Here is a 22,842-nt window from a genome sequence, read left to right on the forward strand (position 1 = left end):
CATGTTTTCTTCTAGTATTTTTATGGTTTCATTTTTTTTTACATGTAAATCTTTGATCCCGCTGGGATTTATTTTGATGTAAGGAATGAAGTGGTGATTTAGCTTTCTTCTTACAAATTACTAAATTTCTTTTCCAAATTTTCCACTGTTATTTACTGAAAAAATGTGATATTTTAACCACTAATTTAAAATACTACTTTCATCATATACTAAATTTTTTTTTGGATTTGTGTCTATTTCTAAACTTTATTCTTTTTCAATTACTTCCTCTGCTACAGTGTCTAATGATATACTATAACATTATGTTATTTTTTGTCAAATTTTGTTCTGGTTGTTCTTTTACATTAATTCTTCCAGATGAACTTGAGAACAATTTTCATGCTATTTTGACTGGGATCACATTTGGCCTTTTATCAAGAGTATTTCTTGATATCTTTTTAACATTGATTTTAATTACCAATGTGAAGTTTTTCAGTGCCCCTCCTGTACATATCAAAATGCCTCTTTATCTTCATCTGTCATCTCTACTTTGTATTTTAGGGGTCCAGTCATTTTCCTGTGCCTTTGCTACATTCTCCATTTGGCTTTAGCTGGGATGTTATCAGCAATCACTTATCTTTTTTTATTGTACAACTTAATTCTATCCATGATTCACTTCCTTCTCTTCTTAAACATTCCCAGGTCTCTCTACATGAACAATGTCCATCCTTCTAATCTCCATCTCTGTGGGTTTTTTAAAGTATGTTTTAAAAGTCAACTTAATTGAGGCAACATCCTTCTAATATTTTGAGTTACTCTGTACTAACACTCTCTTTCCTTTCCTTACAAGTTCTATTGAAGGCTAGTTAACAATGCCTGCCTGTCTTCACTGGGTTTTACTTCCAATCACTTGAGGCTAGATTCTAACTCTCTCACTCTAGTGAAATTGCTAAAATTTAATTTTGTTATTGTGATAAAATGTACGTAGCAGAAAATTTACCCCACAGAGGTAGAACCTAAGTAAGTGGAATCATATAATTTTAGTCTTTTTGTGTTGGTTTTATTTCACTCAGAATGCTGTCTCTAATGTTCTTACATGTTGCAACATGTATCAGAATTTCATTCCTTTTTATGGCTAAATAATACTCCACTGTGTGTGTGGCGGGTGGGGTAGGGGAGAGAGAGAGATGGCATGTTTCTCCCTCTAGGTAACGTCTCTGAGCCAGGGCTTTGGAGATGGAGGTGGGAACAGTGCTCTCTGAGCTAAGTATTCACCGTGGGGGAAGAAGCAGCCTGAGGAGCCTTTCCCGGTGTGGGACAATGACTCACAGGTGGGGCAAAGGTGATCAGAGCTGCAGTATTCTCAGGACACCATGCCCAAGGTTCGGCTCTCATGCCATGATTGAGGGCTGGGCAGAAGAAGGAAGCCCACCTCTCACTTGCACTTGTCTGGGACTTATCCACAGCCACAGGTAGCTGGGGATATGATAAACAGCTGGCATTTTGCTCCTCCAGGAAAAAGCCTTCCTTCCACGTGGGTGCTCCAGGGAAGTAAGCTTATTGTTCCTGGCTGCACCAGTCTGGAGTAGAGTCTTTACCTTGCTAAGCTAGGAGGGGGGAAGGAGGGAGCAGTCTTGGTTCAAATACCACAGACCCTTGTCTTTCTTAGTGAATTGTCAAAGATGTTCTTGAATAGATGTTTCTTCATTTGCTGTTCACTTCCAATGGCTTTAAATGGTCTTCTTTTTAATACATGGTTTTTACCAGCTTCACTGGGTGTGGACCAGTGGAGCTCCCAATAATGTCATGCTGCTAGTTGGTTTCCTATTAATTTCTTTCTAGTTTTTTAATGTTAATTTACTTTTGAGAGAGAGAGAGAATGCAAGGGAGAGGCAAAGAGAGAGGAAGATACAAAATCTGAAGCAGGTCAGGCTCTGAACTGTCAGCACAGAGCCCGATGTGCGACTTGAACCCAAGAACCATGAGATCATGTCCTGGGCTGAAGTTGGACACATAACTGACTGAGCCACCCAGGTGCCCCTATTAATTTCTTTTTAAATTAAATGTTTTAAGTATACAGATAATTTCATCATAATGCATGTATTCTCTAGCTGTTTTAGATTCCAACATTTTACTATATTCCAAAACCNCTGGAGCCTGCTTCAGATTCTATCTCTGTCTCTCTCTGCCTCTTCCCCAGTTACTCTCTGTCTCTCTCTCTAAAATATTAAAAAGATTTAAACATTTTTTTAAAGAAATGGGACATTAAGTAGAGTTAAAGATCTCTATAGGCATCTTTATTGCCTATAATTTGGTGTTTATCATTGCTATGCATTTTTGACATTAAAAAAAGTTTACCCTTTAGTAACAGTTGTAAGCATTGTCACTGTTCTTATATATATTTATCAACACTTGTGGTTGCCAGACTTCTGCATTTTCGGCACTCTAGTAAATGGCATTCAACATTGTGATGGCATCCCTAGGGATAACAGATAAGACAGAAAAAGAAATGAAATTTGTGAAGATCTGAAAAGAAGAAATAGCCAAAATAGGCATAGTTGGGAAAAGATAGTCTTCTTAGAAAAAGAAAGACGACCAACTTGACAATAAACTATTATAAAAAAAAAAAACAGTATGTAGATTGAATAAATGCCTATGCTTATGTTCAAAAAAAAAAAAGAAAAAGAAAAAGAAAGAGACTATAGAGGCAAATTATTAGAAAAGACATTTGATCCAGCAGCTTTGCTCATTATTTCCAATAGTTCGCCTGTCTCTGGCTAGGAATGCCTGTACAAAGTTGAATGAGTTACTGCTGCTTCTTGTTCTGGTTTTAGAGGGAATGCTGCTAATGTTTTCCTTTTATGATGTTTGTTGTAGGTATTTAGAAGATCTCGCTTATTGAGTTAAGGATTAATTTTCTTCAGTTTCTAGTTTTCTAAGATTATTTTTTAGCCATTAATTGATGTTTAATGTTATTAGCTGCTCTTTCTGATCTTATGAGATCATATGGTTTTTAAGTTTTTATCTGCTTATTTTGTAAATTATATTAAAAGATATACCTATGTTAAACCAACTTGCATTCCTGCAGTTGAATCAAAGTTGTCATCATGTATTGGTTTACTCTTTTGTTTTCCTTAGGAGTTTTCCAACTATGTTTCTGAGTTTACTGTAAAATTGTCTCTTCTCATTTTGACCTTGTTTGAATCCTAGAGTCAAGGTTTTACTAAAATCATAATCATTTAGATTATTTCTTCTTTCTCATTTTCCTAGAACATTATATGAAATTGAGAGTATCTGTTCTCTAAATGTTTGGCAGAATAAATTTGTAAAATCCATCTGTATCTTGGGATTTTTTTTGTGTATGGGTATATTTTTATTCAGTACTTAAATATTGTAGGAGTAATTGGGTTCTCTACTTCTCCTTGAGTCAGTTTTGGTAAGTTGTGTTTTCCCAGCAATTCTCTATTTTATAAATTTTCAAATCATGGCAATGAAATTATTAATCATATTCATTGCTTAATCTTGTTAGGGTTTCTTTGTTTTTTCCTTCTTTTTTTCTTTTTTCAAGAAATCTAGGTTGGGTTTTTATCAATCTTTTTTATTGAATATATTCTTAAATGTCATTAGTGCTGTCTTTTTTAATTTTCTTTTTTTGATCTTCGGGCATTTCCTTTACATCAGTTAGATATTATATTATCTTGTTTGTTTAATAACATATGCGCTTAAAGATCTATATTTCTTCTTATTGTTTTAACTGTATCATGAATTTTAGTATATAGTATTTCCATTTCCATTTGTTTTTTATAATTTTCCTAATTCCCATCATAATTTCTTTTTTAGTTATCATGCCTTGCCCTGAAATTTATTTTATTTTTTTATTAAAAAATTTTTAACATTTATTTATTTTTGAGAGACTGAGAGAGACAGTGTGAGCAGGGGAGGGACAGAGAGAGTGAGACACAGAATCTGAAGCAGGCTCTAGGCTCTGAGCTGTCAGCACAGAACCCAATGCGGGGCTCAAACCCGTGAACCCTGAGATCATGACCTGAGCTGAAGTCAGACACTTAACTGACTGAGCCACCCAGGCACCCCTGAAATTTAAAAAATATCCAAATGTATGGAAAATTTCCAAATGTTTTGAGTTAAAAAAAAAAAAAAACCTCTTACTGTTCCTGAATTCTAAGTAATCGTGTTGTGACCACATGACAAATATTGACTCTTGCCATTTGTAAGTAATGTATTTATTTGGGAGGAAGGACAAAGTTGTCAGTGTTCAGTGTGTCCATCAAAAGAATATGTGTTTTTAAATTCTTGGTTGCAAGATTCTATGAATGTCCTTTACTCAAACTTAATTGTGTTCATATCTGCTGTATCCTTCCTAAGTATTTTTCTGCTTCACCTTTTATTCATTAGGAGAGATGTGTTAAATCTTTCACCATGATTGATTGTCAGTATTTTCTCTTGGGATTCTGTCCATTTTCTTTAATTATTTTACTTTTTTAAGTTTATTTTATTTTTGAGAGACAGAGAGCACATGAGCATGGGCGGGGTAGAAGGGTAGAGGCATAGAGGGAGAGTGAGGGAGAGGGAGAGGAAGAGGAAGAGGAAGAGAGAGAGAGAGTCCCAAGCAGGCTTTGCACTGTCAGTATGGAGCCTGATGCCGGGCTCGAACTCACAAACCGTGAGATGATGACCTGAGCTGAAATCAAGGGTCAGATGTTTAACCAACTGAGGCTACCCAGGTGCCCCTAAATTTATATATTATATTTCTGATAAATTATCTCATCTATCATTACATAGTATTAATGCTCTTTTTTCCTTTATTTTTATGTTTTTTTGGAGAAGAGTCTCAAAATCTATTTCATTTGATATAGTATACCTATTTGTACAGCTTTTTTCCTACGAATATTTGTCAAATATGTCTTTTTCTATGCTTTAGTGTATTCAACCTTTCTATATTCTTAGTTCTAAGTATATTTCTTAAACTTCAGTTCCTATATATTTATTTCAGTGCTTTCTAGTATTCTTCATATGTCTGAATTCACTTCTACTGATAGATACTGCTTCACCCTACTTTTTCTGTGCTGCTTTGTCTTCCCTTTTTATGCTTTTGTTTGATGTGATTTTTAAGAGCATAATATAGTACGAATGAAAACCTGGGTGTGAGTCCATAGTCTACTACTAAGAAGCTAAATAATCATCTAGAATTCGAACAGATTCTCTCTCTTCCTCTCTGCCCCTCCCCCACTCACTCTCTCTCAAAATAAACATTTTTAAATCTTATTCTCAGGGAAGGAAAAAATTTTTTTCCTCTGTTAAATCTTTTTTTGTTTGTTTTATTTTTGAGAGAGAGAGAAAGAGCGTGAGTCCTCGAGAGAGGCAGAGAGAGATGGAGACAGAATCTGAAGCAGGCTCCAAACTCAGACGCTCAACCAACTGAGCCACCCAGGCACCCCTTTTTCCTCTTTTAATCTTCACAACAACCTTTCATGCCCTGTTTTCCATTTCTCTTTGCATTGTGCAATCACCATGTGTTTAGTTGTTGAATCAAAAACTAGGTAGGATCTTGAGAGCTCGTAGTTATGCTGGAAGGTCTGCATCTCAAATATCAAAAGGTAAAACAAGAAAGGAGATTGTCTAGTTGCCTTTTCTAGTCTATTGCATCATTAGTTAAGAAAAGTAATCCCTTATTTTACTCCAATTCCAAAATGGAACTGTCAGATACTACAGATTCATAGTAGTTAAAATCGGGACCTTTCTTTTATTATTATTATCGCAAGGGGCTTAGTGATCTAGCTTATTCTCTTCTTTTTGTGAACACAGGCCCAGAATGTAAATGCTTACTGAGCTTCTAAGCAGCAGACTATGGACTCACACCCAGCTTTTCTCCCTCTTTGTTCAGTGTCACCCTCCTTATCCCTGAGGTAAAAGCTTCAAAAATTAGGTTTTCTTCTAAGCACCAGCACCATTTTAGTAACTGGTGTCTTGCCGACCACAAAATAGCTACTAAAAATAAGTGCATGTAGTTTACCTTGTCCTGGGAGAGAAAGAAAGGTGAACTTGGAATTGCTCTGGTTCTTTTCTCGGTGCTTTGCACTTCATTACACCGGGGCAAAATAGGGGCCCCCTGGAATTAGATGGGTACTTCCGGTAGAGGTCTACATGGTGTTTCCCCTAATCCCTCATCACAGAACATGACTTTGGGTCTCTTGCACCAGTTATGACAGAAGCTGCTTTAGGTGGATGAATTTTGTCTGTTCAACTAAATTCAACAGGAATAATGTTTTCTACAGACTTTGCTATAGTCCTTAATGATAAGGAAAACAGATACTAAGCATTTCCTTTAAGTCCTTTTAAGAATTTCAGAGATGTATTATTTTTCCCTTAGCTCATTGTAATTTAAGCGGAGTAATCCCATTTCCTTTAACTGTTCTTGTGGTTTCTATTTAGAAACTTTTTATAATCGTTCAATAGTTAGAAAAGATTATTTCCCCTCTATAGATGGAGGAATTGAGGTGTTGTGAGGTTTGACGTGGAACATCTGTGTGGAATTAACTGTATCAGACTGAATTTGTATATTTGTATGTTACATGTACTGCTTATAAATTTAAGAGCTTTCCCTTAGTAAATCATATATTCACATATCAGGCAATGAAAACATTGTATTTGCTTAATCTATATGATCTTTAAGTCACAAGTCCTTGTAGATGGACTAACATGTATTACTAGGTTGAAGTTGTTTTGTTTTATTTTTAGTTTATTTATTTGGGGGTGGGGGTGGGGAAAGGAGCAGAGAGAGAGAATCCCAAACAGGGCTGTGCACTGTTAGTGCAGAACCTGAAACAGGGCTCAAGCTCAGGAACCGTGAGATCAAGACCCGAGCCCAAGTTGGATGCTTAACTGACTGAGCTATCCAGGCGCCCTGAAGTTTTTTAATCCTAAAAGTTAGAATAATTAAGCATTCATTAAAAGGACATATCTGTATACATTTAATCATATAATTCTTGTAAATTATTTTATGTAAAGAGAATGGAACTTGGGGTTTGTATGGATACCTTTGTTTTAAAAAGTAAAATCACAAAAATATAAATAAATAAAAAGTAAAATCACATAACTCTGGTAGGAAATCTGTCTCACCACTCCTTATGTACATATACTGTTTTTTAAAATGTAAGTCACAAAAAGAGATGCTGAAAATACTTCTTGTTAGAAGTCAAGTTTGATACTCAAGTTTTGATTTTTTTTTTTTTAAATGTTTTATTTATTTTTAGGAGAGAGAGAGAGAGACAGCGTGAGCAGGGGAGGGTCAGAGAGAGAGGGAGTCACAGACTGAAGCAGGCTCCAGGCTCTGAACTGGCAGTTAGCACAGAGCCCGACGCGGGGCCTGAACCCACGAACTGCGAGATCATGACCCAAGCGAAAGTCAGACGCTTAACCGACTAAGCCACCCAGGCGCCCCAAGTTTTGATTTTTTAAAAAGTTGTTTAGTAAAAGATTTTAACAAGAAAAATTAGACTCTTACAATAAGAAAGAAAAAAGTACAGATGGAATAAGATGATTTCTGATGTAGACTAAATAATTTTGCTAGTAATTTTGCCTGATAAAAAAAGCATTCTATTCAATTTTGCAATGATGTTTTTGCTAACAGCAAGCAGTTAACCTTGGACATTCTATATGTTCTCATAAATGACTTCTTCTTTCGTTTTCTATTACTGGCTGTATGATACGAGTGTCCCTATTATATGTTGTCTTTAATATAATTAGAAGTTTTCAATCCTGACAGTCTCAAAACCCAAGTTGATTTTTGACTTCAGGTTTCACATTGGACCCTATGAATCCTAATGGACTGTTGTACTGGTCTGTTTTAATGTTTGTACCTTTTCTTTTATAACCTCTTATTTTTTTCCCAGTGATTTGATTTCTCAGGTTCTTTACATAACTTGCTGGTCATCTGGTTTGTTTATTTTAAATATATANCTAGATGGCTTGATTCTTGCCATGTCAGTTTTCTTGTGTTTGATGAGACACATAAAGCAGTTGTGGGAGAATGCTTGTCACTGGTATCCATGGTAACACCAAAGATACTTTGGAACTCAGATGGATAGAGTAAGCCACAGTAATAGGTCTCATTATAAGGGCAAAATACATAAAAGGTTTAGGCATATGCTTTTAATTAGTTTCCAAAAATAGCTAGGACTGGAAAGGATGCCACGAAATAATATTTTTCATTGTTAGAAATGGTGTGGGCAGCATGTGAAATTTAATGCTTGTCTTTTCTCTTACTAAAGTAAGGGAGACATACACTCTGAATACTCACCAGTAGTGTAGTTTCTTAATCATAATTTGGACGTGGGTGTGCACATTGACAAAAGGGGGGCTTAGTTTCATATTGATACAAATGTGAAATTTGTTTATCACTTTTAGTTCTTATTCTTACAGTATAGTTTATTCAGAACAAGACCCTTTTCCTTGTAGATTCTAATGGACCTAGGAAATAGACTCTCTGTCTATACAGTGTGCAAAAATGATCCATGCATTTTTATTTTAAAATGCAAATAAGACAGTAGCCAAAATTCTTACTGTTCAGGTATATTAAATTTTCAGTCTTTTTTGAAACATACTAATTTGAATAAATTAAAACAAGATTCGTGGAAAGTAGACTAGAATAATTAAGTATTTTCTATAAGGGAATTATGATGGCTAAAAGATTAATAACTCTTTTAAGACAAAATTCTTTAAAGATTTTCTTTTGAATTGCAATCTGTAAAGAATAATCTTGTATTGCATTGCAATTCAACACATTATTTCTTCCTGTTGCTATAGAAACTAATTCTGGTGCAGCTGTGATTGCTAATCAAAATTCTAACATTATACAACCTTTTCCCCCTTAGTGCTTCATTTTATTTTTAGCTACAAAATAATAAATTTCAATGGTGAGTTCATAACAATGGTCAAAACATTAATGCAAAGATTTTTAAAAATTTGAGTCCTTCTCTGTGAAAATAAAGAGGTATTCTTATTGTATAGTTTCAATATGAGTAACAAGAAAACAAAGCCTTTTTGCTGAATTACAAAGGTCTATAATTGCTATATTACATCAACATTGTGAAGCACTTAACAGCTTCATAATCCTAAATTGCTACTATTTCAACCATCTATTTTTGAAATGTCTGGTTACTTGGTGTGATAAAAATGAAAAAATAAAAAGTCCTAAGAATGCCAGAAGTCTTTTAAAACAAAATGGAATGAGAACTGCCTTATTGTTTTATCCTCAAAGAATTGAAATCATATCTCTAGTTTATGTCATAGTTCTTCTCAATTCCTGTCTTTATTAGTATATAACCACCACCACCACCCCCACTACCATCACACTGCAGTGTTAACATCATCCAATATAAACCTGTGTATATTTTACAGGCCAGAACTGAATTACATTCTTTGTCTTTCTAAGAATATTGGTTCTTTTCCATTTCATAACTCAAATATAAAAACTTTTCACCAAATTATTCATAGCAAAAATGTAATGTATAATCTCAACAGGGCGTAAGCTGATTCTAAAATTAAATCTTTGGTATGTATTATAATATCAATACAGTATATTATTTGCATATATAGCACTTAGAAAGATTTATTTCCTGATTTGGTACATCAAACAAGGCAAATAAAGCTAAAATATTATTTCAAAATACTGATTGATTTAAATTAAAACTCAGACATATGAGGGGCACCTGGGTGACTCAGTCGGTTAAGCGTCCAACTTCAGCTCAGGTTGTGATGTCGCGGTTCATGGGTTCAAGCCCCATGTTGGGCTCTGTGCTGCCAGCTCAGATCCTGGAGCCTCTTCGGGTTCTGTGTCTCCGTCTCTCTGCCCCTACTCTGCTCGCTCGTGCTCTCTCTCTCTCTCTCTCTCAAAAATAAATAAACATTAGGGGTGCCTGGGTGGCTCAGTCAGTTAAGTGTCCGACTTCGGCTCAGGTCATGATCTCACAGTTTGTGGGTTTGAGCCCCGCGTAGGGCTCTGTGCTGACAGCCAGCTCAGAGCCTGGAGCCTGCTTCAGATTCTATGTCTCCCTCTCTCTCTGACCCTCCCCTGCTCACGCTGTCTTCCTCTCTGTCTCTCTCTCTCTCAGAAATAAACAAAACATTAAAAAATTAAAAATAAATAAATAAACATTTTAAAAATTTCTACAAACCAAACGTGAAAAAAGCTATTATTTATTATCTTTTTTATATAGATAAAATACAGTGGGAAATGTAACAGATAGGATTTGATAATTGTATTAATTTTTTAGCTTTTATGTTTTTACTGATTTACTGATGAGCATATTTTATGTGCTGATTGACAGAAGCATATAAAATTCTAGGAGTATATAAAATGAGGGAGACCAGAGAAAGTACTCGATGTCTAAAATTTGAGCTCAGAAATAAAGTCAGCTATATTTTATTAGATTTGTTGCATCTCTGATGTAATTACTATAAACTCCTGGCTATCTATATCCCTCAAAGATGACTGGGAATTCACTTCCTTAAGCATAAGAATTCTTTAATTTTTTTTAATGGAAACCTTTCTTATTTGTTTTTTATACTTAGCTTTTTAAAAAAATGTTCTATGTCTATTTTTGAGAGAGAGAGAGAGAGACAGAACATGAGCGAGGGAGGGGCAGAGAGAGACACATACACACAGAATCTGAAGCAGGCTCCGGGCTCTGAGCTGTCAGCAGTGTCCAGTGTGGGGCTCAAACCCACAAACTGTGAGATCATGACCTGAGCCAAAGTCGGACTTAACCAACTGAGCCACCCAGGTGCCCCTATACTTAGCTTATTAGAATCTTTAATGACAATTTAGGGTCACGATTAATATCGATTACTAGGTAGATCCAAAATAAAATGTGTAAATTAAGATGCTCATGCTAATAAAGATGGTGTAGAGTATATTGCTAAATGGCATGATATGAGCGGTAATCCTGTATCTTGCTTTTTGAAAATTCCTTGTTTGGTTACTTTTTGTTATACCCTCTTTTTTTATAAAGTTGAAGTAAGGCAATGTAATGTTCTGTACACTTTAACAGGGTAGAGTTCCTGCAAAATTAATTTGCAAACAAGTTTAGAAGTTCCTTTGCTTTTTCTCAAGAATACTAAAAAAAAAAAAAAAATGAAAAATATCTGGGCCTAATTCATTTACCCTGAGTCTCACGTACCCAATGGCGGTATTGCATTAATCAGTGCTAATAAAATAACTGTCATAGTAATATTTACTGTTACTATGAAACACTGTCCTCAGCACTTAAAACACCTCAGTTAATTTTAAGAAATCCCAATGACATTGGTGCTATTACAATTCCTAATTTACAGATTAGGAAATAAAGGTGTCAGAGATTTAAGTAAATGTCCCATAGTCACACATCTAGTAAATGGCAGAAGCAGGGTAGAATCTGGCAGGCTCATACCAAAGCCCACATTATGAAGTATTATTAAGTATTGTATATATCATAAATTGTTGTATTAACTACTCTAGATAACTCATATAAATGGAGTCATACAGTATTCTTTTTTGTTTGGTTTATTTCACTTAGCATAATGTCTTCAAGATCCATTTATATTATAGTATGTGCTAGAATTTCACTTGCTTTTATGGCTAAATAATATTTTATTACATATATACCAAATTTTTACAGTTCTAAAGCAGTATAACACACACACATAAATATGTCATAGATACTACATGTGGCACAAAGTCTAAATTATTTATCATATGGTTTGTTACAGAAAGTTTGTCAGTCCCTGATACAGGTAATTACATTAAATGTAAATGGTTTATGTGCCCATTAAAAAGCATAGGTTGTCAGATGAGATTTTTTTTTTTTTAATTTCTAGGAGAGAGAGAGACAGCGTGAGCAGGAGAGGGTCAAAGAGAGAGGGAGTCACAGACTGAAACAGGCTCCAGGCTCTGAGCTGTCAGTCAGCACAGAGCCCAACATGGGGCTCGAACCCACGAACCGTGAGATCATGACCTAAGNCTCAGTCAGTTATGTGTCTGACTCTTGATTTTGGCTCAGGTCATGATCTCACGGCTGTGGGATTGAGCCTCATGACAAGCTCTGCACCAGGTGTGGAGCCTGCTTAAGACTCTGTCTCTTTTTCCCTCAGCCCCTCTCCTGTTCACACTTTTTCACTCCCGAAAAAAGAAAAAAAGAATAGAAAGAAGAGCAAGATCCAAATATATGGAAACCTAATTTAAATATAAAGGCACAGAATATTTAAAAATTAAAGGATAGAGAAAAATGATCAGCCATGCAAACACAAATTGCAGAGACAGCTGAGATGACTATATTTATATCAGACAAAGACGTTAGAGCAAGTATTATTACCAGGGATAAAGAACATTTTCACAAAAATATGAGTCAGTTCATCAAGAAGACATAACAGTCCTAAATAACAACTTCAGTAAACTTGAGGCAAAGGAGACAGACATTCGCAATTAATTCAGAGGTTTTCAGTACTTTTCTCTTGGTAATAAATAGGAGAAGTAGAAAGAAAATCAGTAAGGATGTAGAAGACTTGAGCAACAGAATCTACCAGCTCTTCCTAATGGACACTGATAGGACACTCCACTCACCTGTCATAAGATATATACTCTTTCTAAGTGTTCACAGACACTTTCCAAGAGACCCCATATTCTGGGACATTAAAAAAAAAAGTCTCAGTAAGCTTTAAAGTATTGAAATCCCATAGACTACATTCTCTCTCAACAGTAGAATTACGTTAGAAACCAAGCATAGTAAGATGTCTGGAAGATCTGTAATTATGTGGCTAATAAAAAAAATCTTATAAATATGGATCAGAGAAGTAATCATAAGGAAAATTAGCATTTTGAAGTGAGTGAAAATGAAAGTACAGTATATCAATATTTGTATGATGCAGCTAGCATTGCTTAGGCAGAAATTTGTAACATTACTTGCTAATAGTAGAAAATGAGAAAAGTTGAAAACCAGTCATAGAAGCTACTCCTATAAGAAGTTAGGAAATAAAAAAAGCAACTAAGCCTAAGAAAGGAAAGAATAAAAGTAAGAGTAGAAATCAAGGAGATCGGCAAATGAACAAATGAAAGAGAAGAACCAGTGAAGCCAAAAGCTGGTTCTTGGAAAACTGAATCAGATTCGTAACTCTCTATCCATATTGACCAGGAAAAAAGGAAAGACAAGTAATCAACATCAAGAATGAAATAGGTACATTACTGCATATTCTACGAATAAGAGGATTATAAAAGAACTTTATGCCAATAAGTATGATCTAATGAAATAGATACATAGACACAAATAGCTAAACCTCACTCAAGAAGAAAGAACTTAAGTTGACCTATATTTATAGTTAAAAAACTCATAATGAAAGCTCTGGACCCAGATAGCATCATCAATGAATTCTGCTAAAGATTTTTAACAAGAAACATATTACCAATTCAGCACAAAGTCTTCCAGAAAATAAGGAAGAGGAGGTAACATTTCCCTAAGTCATATGAATCCAGAATTCCCATGATAGCAAAACAAACAAGGACTTTGTAAAGACACTAAGGTCAATGTTGCTCATCTGCCTAGATGCAGAATCCTTTAAAAATACTAATAAGTTAAATCCAGCAGTTAAAAAAAAAGGATAACATCATTACCAAGTAGAATTCATCTTGGGAATACAAATTTAGTTTAACATTGGAGGATCAATTGTTGTGTTTCTCCACATAACAGAATAAAGTAGAAAATCACATAATCATCCACTGTACTTGATGGAGAAATCTGTTTCTGTTCATGATAAAATTTTCCAGCAAACTTTCTTAATCTCTGATTACAGGCTCTAACAAAACATAACAAAATAAAATTTTTTTTAAATCCCATAAGGTTAACACTTTGTGGTGAAATTTTGAAGGCCTTTTTCTTTTCTTTTTTTTACTTCAGTATATGGCAAGGATTCCCTCTCTTGTTACTAATTTATTTGGTGTTTTAATCAAGGGTCTAGATAGTACAACAAGTCAAGGAAAAAAAGTCTTAGAGATTGGAAAGGATGAAATCAGAGTATCTTTATTTGTAGATGACATGGTTATGTAGAAACTTCTAAGAAATTTTCAAGGACTTTTTAGGATACCAGGTCAACATACAAATATTACATGTCTTTCTATATACTAGCAAAAGTAATTGGAAAATGCTTTTCAAAAACTATGTCATTAGTACTAGTATCATAAAACAGTTCTTGGGAATAAAAATAATAAGCGAGCTCTTTACACTGAAAACTACAAAATTTGAGATAACATAAAGAAGACTTAAGTGTAGTGGTATATCAAGTTCGTTGATTAGAAAACTGCATATTGTTAAGATGTCTGTTCTTCCCAAATGGATCTATAGATTGAATATCATCCCAGTTAAAATTTCAGGCACCTCCCTTTTTTTCTTTTTTGTATTATATGGCAAGCCAAAATGTTTATAGAAATGAAAAATGGGCATAGTTTAGTCAAAAAAGTTATGGAAAAGAAGAGCAAAGTAAAAGGATTTACACTATCTGTCTGTAAGATTTAGTGTAAAGCTACAGTGAACAAGGAAGTATGATTTGGGCACAAGGCTCGATATACAGGTCAATGAAAGGAGAGTCTACAGAGCAGACCCACACACAACAATTATTTTCAACAAGGTACCCAGTTAATTCAGTGAGGAAAAAAAAGCTTTGGGTAAGTGATGCGGGGACAGCTGGAAATCCATGTGGAAAAATGTATCAAATTTTGCCTCACAGCATACACAGAAATTAATTCCGGATGGATCATAAGCCTAAATGTGAAAGCTAAAACTTCTATAATTATTAGAAGATGTATAAAATCTTGTGACTTTGGAATAGGCAAAGATTTTATTGATAGGAATCAAAAGGGATGAATCCTAAAAGAAAATTTGAATGACTGTAACTACATTAAAGTAAAAAACACTTGCTCCTCAAAAGACACATGTTAAGAAAATGATAAGGTAAGCCAAAGAGTTGGAAAATGTACATTTTATAAAGGATGGTATCCAGATTACACAAAGAACCCTTACAAGTGAATTACATGAAGTGAACAACCTGATTAACAATGTGCACATTCTTGGACAGATGCATCACCAGAAAAGATTTATGAATGGCATATAAATGCATGAGGAGCTGCTCAAATCATTAGTCATTTGGAAAATGCAAACTAAAATCCCAATGAGATGTCACTCAGTGATATGGTTACACAACCAATGACATGGTTAAGATTTAAAAGACCAGCAATACCTAATATTGGTGAGGATGTGGAATAAACGGAACTCTCATACATTCCAATTTTGAATGCAAAATTGTACAACCTCCTGGAAAACAGTTTGAAAGGATAAATTTTCTCTCTAGAGCAAAATACAACTTAACAAAAAGGTATGTAGCAACATAGTTGAATGGCAGTAGCATTTACAGAAAGTACAAAATGCCGGACACAAAGGACTATATGCTATATGATCCTGTTTGTGTAAAATTCTCCAAAAGGCCTAACTTCAGTGAAAGAAAATAGGTCAGTGGTTGGCCTGTGTCTGGACTTACGGGAGGCAAAGGAACATGAGAGAGTTTAGGAGGAAGGAAACCTTCTGTATCTGCTTTGTGTTGTTACAGGGCTATATACATTTGTTGAAACTCATTGAAATGGCTAGATTTTATTGTCTGTAAATTATACCATAATAAAATAGACTTTACAAGTAGAAGGCACTCTGAATGAGCCCTGCACGGCTCTTCCCCCCAGCACCGATTGGCATCTAATATCTCCATGCAAGCCTTGGGCAGTCTGTCTCTGCACGTGTTCAGCCATCTCTTGGTCGGGGACTCGAGGGGGTCCTCCCCACAGTCCTTTGAGGCCCCTTTTCTCTGTAGAGCTTTCTCCTGCCCAGTGCCCTGCCCCACCGTCTCCAGCTGCCGCAGCCGCCTCAAACCCTTAACCTCTGCCTCAGCTCAGGCCACCCTTGCCCTGCTCAGACCGGGGCTCTCTACTGTGCCCAAGCACAGAGTTGGTCAGTTGAGGGGATCACCTTGTGGCTACTCCTTTTCACACTGCGCGCTGTCCACTCTCTGAAAACAGTTGCTTCATCTACTTTGTCCAGTTTTGTAGTTGTTTACAGCAGGAGAGCTGACCAGATACCAGTTATCCCTGGGGCATGGAAACAGAAGTTCCTTGATATTATCTTTAATCATTCACTAACATGAAATATTTTCTGCAGGTAAAAGTGAATAGCAGTGAACACAAAGATAAAAGGAGAAATGAAAATATTGACAGTGTAATTTGGGGCATGTGTTTAAAATTCATCTAGGAGTCTAATTTATCAATAGTCCTGCCTTTTTCAATTTGGAGAAGGATTTGACTTACAACATATGAAGTTAGATTTTAGAAATCAGGTATTTGCTGCATATCTGTGGGTTTTTTAAGGTTTTTTTGAACATTTAGTTATTTTTGAGAGACAGAGACAGAACATAAGTGAGGGAGGGGCAGAGAGAGGGGGGGAACAGAATCTGAAGGAGGCTCCAGGCTCTGAGCTGTCAGCACAGAGCCCGACGCGGGGCTTGAAGCCATGAACCATGAGATCATGACCTGGGCTGAAGTGAGACGCCCCACCAACTGAGCCACCCAGGCACTCCTGTATATTTGTGTTTTAAGTTGTATTGGGGGATGTAAATATTTTCAGGCCCTCAAGCCATTCTAGGTGCCACCAGTCTGCCGGTTTCTCTCCTCTCAAGTCCTCACATCCAGCCAGACCTTTGGCAGCGCAGTAATTGAGATCAACTCTTACCCTAAGCAGAGTTGAAAACCAAGCGGGCTACTAAGAATCCTATCCCCTGAGAAGATTTTCCCTCCATATTGTTTTTCAGGGCCTTCTCTGAAATGATTATATACCAGAACATTCCACTTCTGCTGGCTTTGGCATATCACTAGACATAATGTTTTTAACCCTCAGTTAATCCTCACTATGTGACTCGTATGTTCCCATGAGGCTATGCATGCAGGGTAAGCAAAATAGCGTAGGCATCTATACTTGCATGTGCCTTCAGAGCCTAATTGGTTCTCATCCAATATCTGCTAGTTTCCCTTGATACTCAAAGCTGAAAGCTTTTTATTTTATCTTATAGATGGATCATGGCTGTGTACTCAAATATGGAATGTACTGCTTTCAGAATGTAAAGAGGCCAACCAAAATCTTTATATCCTTAATGGGACACAGACAAGGGATAGTAAATTCTCCTTGACTTTGGGAGGAATATTCCATCGTACCCTTGCGACCTCAGGAACTTTATTGAGGAGGCAAGCCCCTGTATTTTCATAAGACTGAATTCTTACTTCTGTCGCACATGTGTATTTTACCAAGGCACTTCATCTCTCAACTCTTCCACTCTCCAGGTCCTCATCCAGAGAGGGATCGAGGAGATGTAGCATGGAATGTTGAGGCAGCCAAGGTCTCTCAGAGCAGCCTGGGGCATAGAACGAGAATATTGTATTCTAAGTTTCCCTGAAGCTGGGAAGTAGAAGTATTGCCGTCTTTACCAGGTGAAACCATCATGTTACTTCTGTTGCCTCTTGATTGTTACAAAGGATAAAGCATTTGCTAAGTAAAAGCTACGTATCAAATACCAAAGCTGTTTTAATTTGCTTAATAAGGAGACTCCATCTGGAGTGGCAATTCCAGTTAAAGTCATCTAATTAGAAGTTAATGATAATCTGCTATCATTTTTTAAGCTTACTAATTTTTACAGTGACCAAACTAGTAAATACATTCACCAAATCTTCAGTTCTCAAGTCTCCGATGATAGACTAATCTCTCTTTTACTCTTGGGATGACTTGCTACTGGAGAAAGGAAATTCCAGTGGTTTGCAGGGGTCCCTCCTAGTACCACACAGCCACTGCTTAGAAAGCCAAAGTGTGGATTCTGCCAGTTGCTAAGAGTATATTCTAATTATGAGCCCCAAAACTTGAAAAATAACAAGTTTATTCTTAGGTGTTTGGTGTTATCTGTTACCATTATATATGGGATTGTTTTTAAATTTAACTTTTTAATTTTTCATTCATGTGAGTAGAAATTTAATTGATTTTTGTAGTATTGATCCCATATCCAGTGACCTTGCTACATTTACTTACTAACTCTAATAGATGATCTCTAAAAGTATTTTGGGGATTTCTATGTCTCAGTCATCTGAGAGTAATAACAGTTTTCCTTTTTCCAGTCCTTTTACATGTTTTTCTCACCTTATTGCCATGGCTAGAACTTACAGTACATTGTTGAATAGAAACGGTGATGATAGGCATCCTTGTCTCATTCCCAGTATCAGAGGTAAAGCTTTCAACATCTCACCATTAAATATGATGTTTGCTGTAGGACTTTCAAAGATACTCTATGGGATTAAGGAAATTGCTTTCTATTCCTCATTTGTACACAGCAGAGATTTTATCATGAATGCATAGTGAATTTTATAAACTACTTTTTTTCAATCCTTTTTGAATCCATTACAGTTACCACATTTTTAACTTTAATCTTTTAATGCAATACATTAGCTAAATTAATTTTCTACTAGTAAATCCACTTAGCATTTGTACAATAACCTTATATTCCTAGTATAAGCCCAAGTTGGTTATGATGTAATACTCTGTATGACTCTCGGTTTCATGTGCTAATATTTTGTATAGAATTTTTGTATCTGTGTTCACAAGAAGGATCGGCTTATTCTTATCTTGTAAGATAATTTATCAGGCTCTGGTGTCAAGGTTATAGAGCTTCATAAGATAATTTCAGAAGTGTTCCCTCTTTTTTTTACTGTCCAAAATATTTTGTGTAAAATTGGTGATTTTTCTTCCTTAAATGGTAAATTTACCAGTGAAGCGACCTGGGCCTGGACTTTTTTTTGTTAGGAAGGTTTTAAAATATGAATTCAATTTCTGTAATAGATAAAAGATTATATAATTTTCCTCTTTCTTCTTGGATATGTTTAGGCTTTGTTTCTTTAGGAATTTGTGTGTACCATCTGATTTTCAAAAGACATGATGGTGCCTTTTTATGGAGATTTTTTTAAACATTCATAAAATTAACAAAAGTTGAAAAAGTAGTTCAAAAAATAATACAACATCCTTTTTTACCCCTTGAGCTATTTCAGAGTAAGTGGCCCACTGGGCTGATTTGTTTTCACCCCCTAATGCTTAGTGTGTATCTTCTACAAACAAGAATATTTTCTTACATAACCACAATCAATGCAGCCATCTAAATAAGGACTTTGACATTGGTTTATTATTGCCATCTAATCCTCAGAATCCATTGATGGTCTGCAGTTGTGCAAATAATACTCATTATGGCAAAAAGATATATACTTAACAATCATACGTTGTCATGTTGCATTAGTCTCCTTTGGGCTAGAACAGCTTCTTCAGTCATTCCTTTTTGAAGATTACAGGCTGTGTTTTGGAATATCTGCATATGTCTGATATTTCTCATGATTAGGTTCAGGTTCAGCGTCTTTGGTGGGAGGACCAAGGCATGGTGCTATCGTCCCATCAGGTGATACACACTTTGATTTGTCCTGTTACTCATGCTGTTTGCTTTGGTCTCTTCATAAAGGGAGTAGCTATGCTAGATAATTAAGTACTTTGTCAGAAGGTACTTTGTAACAGTGGAGACAATCTGTTCCTCAGAATTCTTTCAATTTATTCATATATTTATTTATATCTAGAAGGACTCATGTTTTTCTCTTTGCTTCAATGTGTTATCATCAGTTACTTCAGCTGTTTATTTTGAAGCTCAAATTGTAGGATTTGTTCAGTGCAAACTTCTTCAAGGTGGCTTCTTTGTCTTTTTGGCATGTCCCTATCATTCTTTGAATACAACTTAATTTTCGACTTCTGTTCATAGCCCTGAAATTTGCTATTTCTCCATGGAACCCTGGTTCCTTTCAGTGAAGAATAGATTTAGAAGCCAAGATCTGGGCACTAGGTATGCACACTGCTATTGAGGTGGTGTTCTTAAATCCTCTCGGGACAGAGCTAGGATATTCAGGAGTGAGTGTGTGTGTGTGTGTGTGTGTGTGTGCGTGTGTGTGTGTGTGTGCATGCGTGCGCACACACATGCGCACATGTTATGTGGATATTTATGCTGTATTTACTTATTATTTAACAACTGAGTTCACACTGATATCCTTGGTTCTAATCCAAGACCACAGTTTTATTTTTTTCCCCTTTCCATATTTCTAACTTCCTTCTCCAGCACTGAGAGAGATCTAGCTTCCATTAAACTTAACATATTTATTATTTGACCAACACCCNCCCTCGCACACTATTTGGGTTCTTGATATACCCTGCAGCCTTTCCCACTTGTGGATGTCCTCCTGACCCTCAGAACATGGGTCCTGACAGTCCAGACCAGCTTCCCATCCACGTCAGACGTCCTCCTCACCCCAGCGGAGCTCTGGCTTCCTGCTTAGAGTTGACACTATGCTCTAGGACTCCCCCTTTTCCCCACATAGTTGTCTTCCTCACCCCACTTGGCCTCTGACACCACACCCCAGGTTACCCCCACTCATGGATCCTCTCCCCATCCTGCTTCGGAGGTGGATTTCCTGTGTCAGGCCAACTGTGCTGATGCTTTCCTTGCTCACTAGGTATGCCTCTGTGTGGATTTCCTCTTCAGCCTTACTGGGCTTTCACAGCCCATGCCTGTCCCCGCTGCGTGGCTCAGATCCTACTCAGATTTTGACTTGTTTTTCCTTCAGTGTAGACACAGTCTTCACCCTTCTGGGTGGGCTTCGTTGCCCATGCCAGGCCACCTCACCATCGGGAACCTTCTTATCGTGTCAAGACTCTGGCTCTCTGTGCTGGGCATTTCTCACCCAGCTTGGGCTCCATCATGCTGTGTAGGGATGCTCCATGTATGGGTCCCCTCCTGTTTGAGCTTTGACACCTTACAAAGGCCCTCCTTCCTCACTTGGGCTCTGACACTGCATGCTAGGCTGCCCATGTATGGATATGGATGCCCTTCTTATCTCTCTTAGGCTCCAAAATAGTACAGTGGGCTTCTCCCCTGGGTAGACCTCCTCCTTATCCCACCCAGGCTCTGACATAAGGCTCTGGGCTTCCCATGCCGCTACCAGTGCAGGCTGTTCCTCTTTCTGCCCCACTGATTAGTTTTAGGACTGAAATTTTCATAAAGCCAAGGACAAAAGAAAAGCTTGCCATCTTTTTAATGTCGGTAGGGTCTGAAATGATGTCCTCTTTTTTATTCCTGACATTAATAATTGATCGCATGTCTCTTTCTCTTCTGACTGGTGTCTTCCAGCAATTTATCAATTTTATTAGTGTCCTCAATGAATTTTCTTTTGGTTCACTAATGCTCTCTATTGTGGGTATGTTTTCTATTTTATTTCTGCTCTTCATTGTTTCATTATTTTTCTTTTCTTTGAGTTTAACTTCTTTGTTTCTTAAGCTTTTAACATCTTGAAGTGAGTACTTAGGTGTGGTCTTCAGACTTCTATTCCCTTTCCCTCCCCGACATATGCACTTAGGCCTGTAGATCTCCTTCGAAGCATGGCTTTAGCCACATTCCACAGCATTTATACAGATTATTTTTATTACTGTTTTCAGTACAGTTTCTATTTCTGTTGTGATTTCTTCTTTGACCCATGGGTTATAAAGTATATTTTAATTTTTCTTTATTTTGTCTAGATTTCTATAGTTTTTTAGTTACACTTTTCTTTCTGATTTCTAGTTTAATTTCACTGTGGTCAAAAGACACCTTTTTGCTTACAGTTTTGTGAAATGTCTCAAGCCTTAACTTATTACACAGTATGTGATCAATTTTGGCAAATTTCCGCAGGCACTTGCAAACTGAATTTTGCAAATGTAGAATGTTCACCACTTTTTAGAGCTGAGCTTCTCAAACTTGGGAAACTACAGTCTTAAAAAAGTGTTTTTTAAAAAATACAGGTCATTTTCCAGATATTCATGCATCCTGGGGTTTTTTCCTTTTTTAAAAAAAATGTTTAAATGCTTACCTGCTTTAGAGAGAGAGAGCGAGAGAGCATGTTACTGGGGGAGGGGCAGAGAAAGAGGGAGACAGGATCCACAGCAGGGAGACAGAGGATACTAAGCAGGCCCTGTGCTAACAGCAGAGAGCCCAATGCGGGACTCAACCCCACCAACCTCAAGATCATGACCTGAGCCGAAGTCTGACCTTTAACCTACTGAGCCACCCAGGTGCCCCCTTTCCAGATTTTTTTTTAAGGTAGGAAGATACTTTGTCATGTTTTGTAAGTGCTCTACAATATGCAGATGGTAAATGAAATTGCTTAAAATATATCCATGCATGAACACTTTTATCGATCTATCGTTTCCACAAAACAGGGTATGGAATTAGGTTGTAAAACAAGGGGAAAAGTAGTAACAGGGCACCACCGTTTTTGGTCTTTGATAGTTTCACTGGAAACTTCCTCTTAAGGTTGGATGTTTACAGTGTAAGTTAACAACTGTAGTATAAATTGTGTTACTTTGTAAAACTTTTGTCTTAAAAATTTTCCAATATCAGTTAAATTTTAGCCAACTCATAATTATTACACTGTGTAAATGATATGAAGTAGTTGCCAAGAGAAAGAGCATATTGTTGCAAAAATTTAAAAGAGGAAAAATCTTTATAATTGGGTTTTTAAAAATGAAATTCCTGGGACGCCTGGGTGGCTCAGATGATTAAGTGTCCAACTTTGGCCCAGGTTATGATCTTGGCAATTTGTGAGTTTGAGCCCTGCGTTGGGCTCTGTGCTGACAGCTTGGAGCCTGGAGACTGCTTCAGATTCTATGTCTCCCTCTCTCTCTGCCC

At 36.5% G+C, this 22,842-nt stretch overlaps 1 protein-coding gene across 3 annotated transcripts in view; it reads left to right on the forward strand.

Moving 5' to 3' along the window:
• SYT14 (synaptotagmin 14) overlaps positions 1-22,842 on the forward strand; it is a 142,773-nt gene that overhangs the window by 49,986 nt on the left and 69,945 nt on the right. The gene's annotated exons all lie outside the window — the stretch shown is intronic.

The sequence above is a fragment of the Crocuta crocuta genome, unplaced genomic scaffold (genome assembly GCF_008692635.1).
Source record: "Crocuta crocuta isolate KB4526 unplaced genomic scaffold, BGI_CrCroc_1.0 scaffold3, whole genome shotgun sequence".
Taxonomy (NCBI): domain Eukaryota; kingdom Metazoa; phylum Chordata; class Mammalia; order Carnivora; family Hyaenidae; genus Crocuta; species Crocuta crocuta.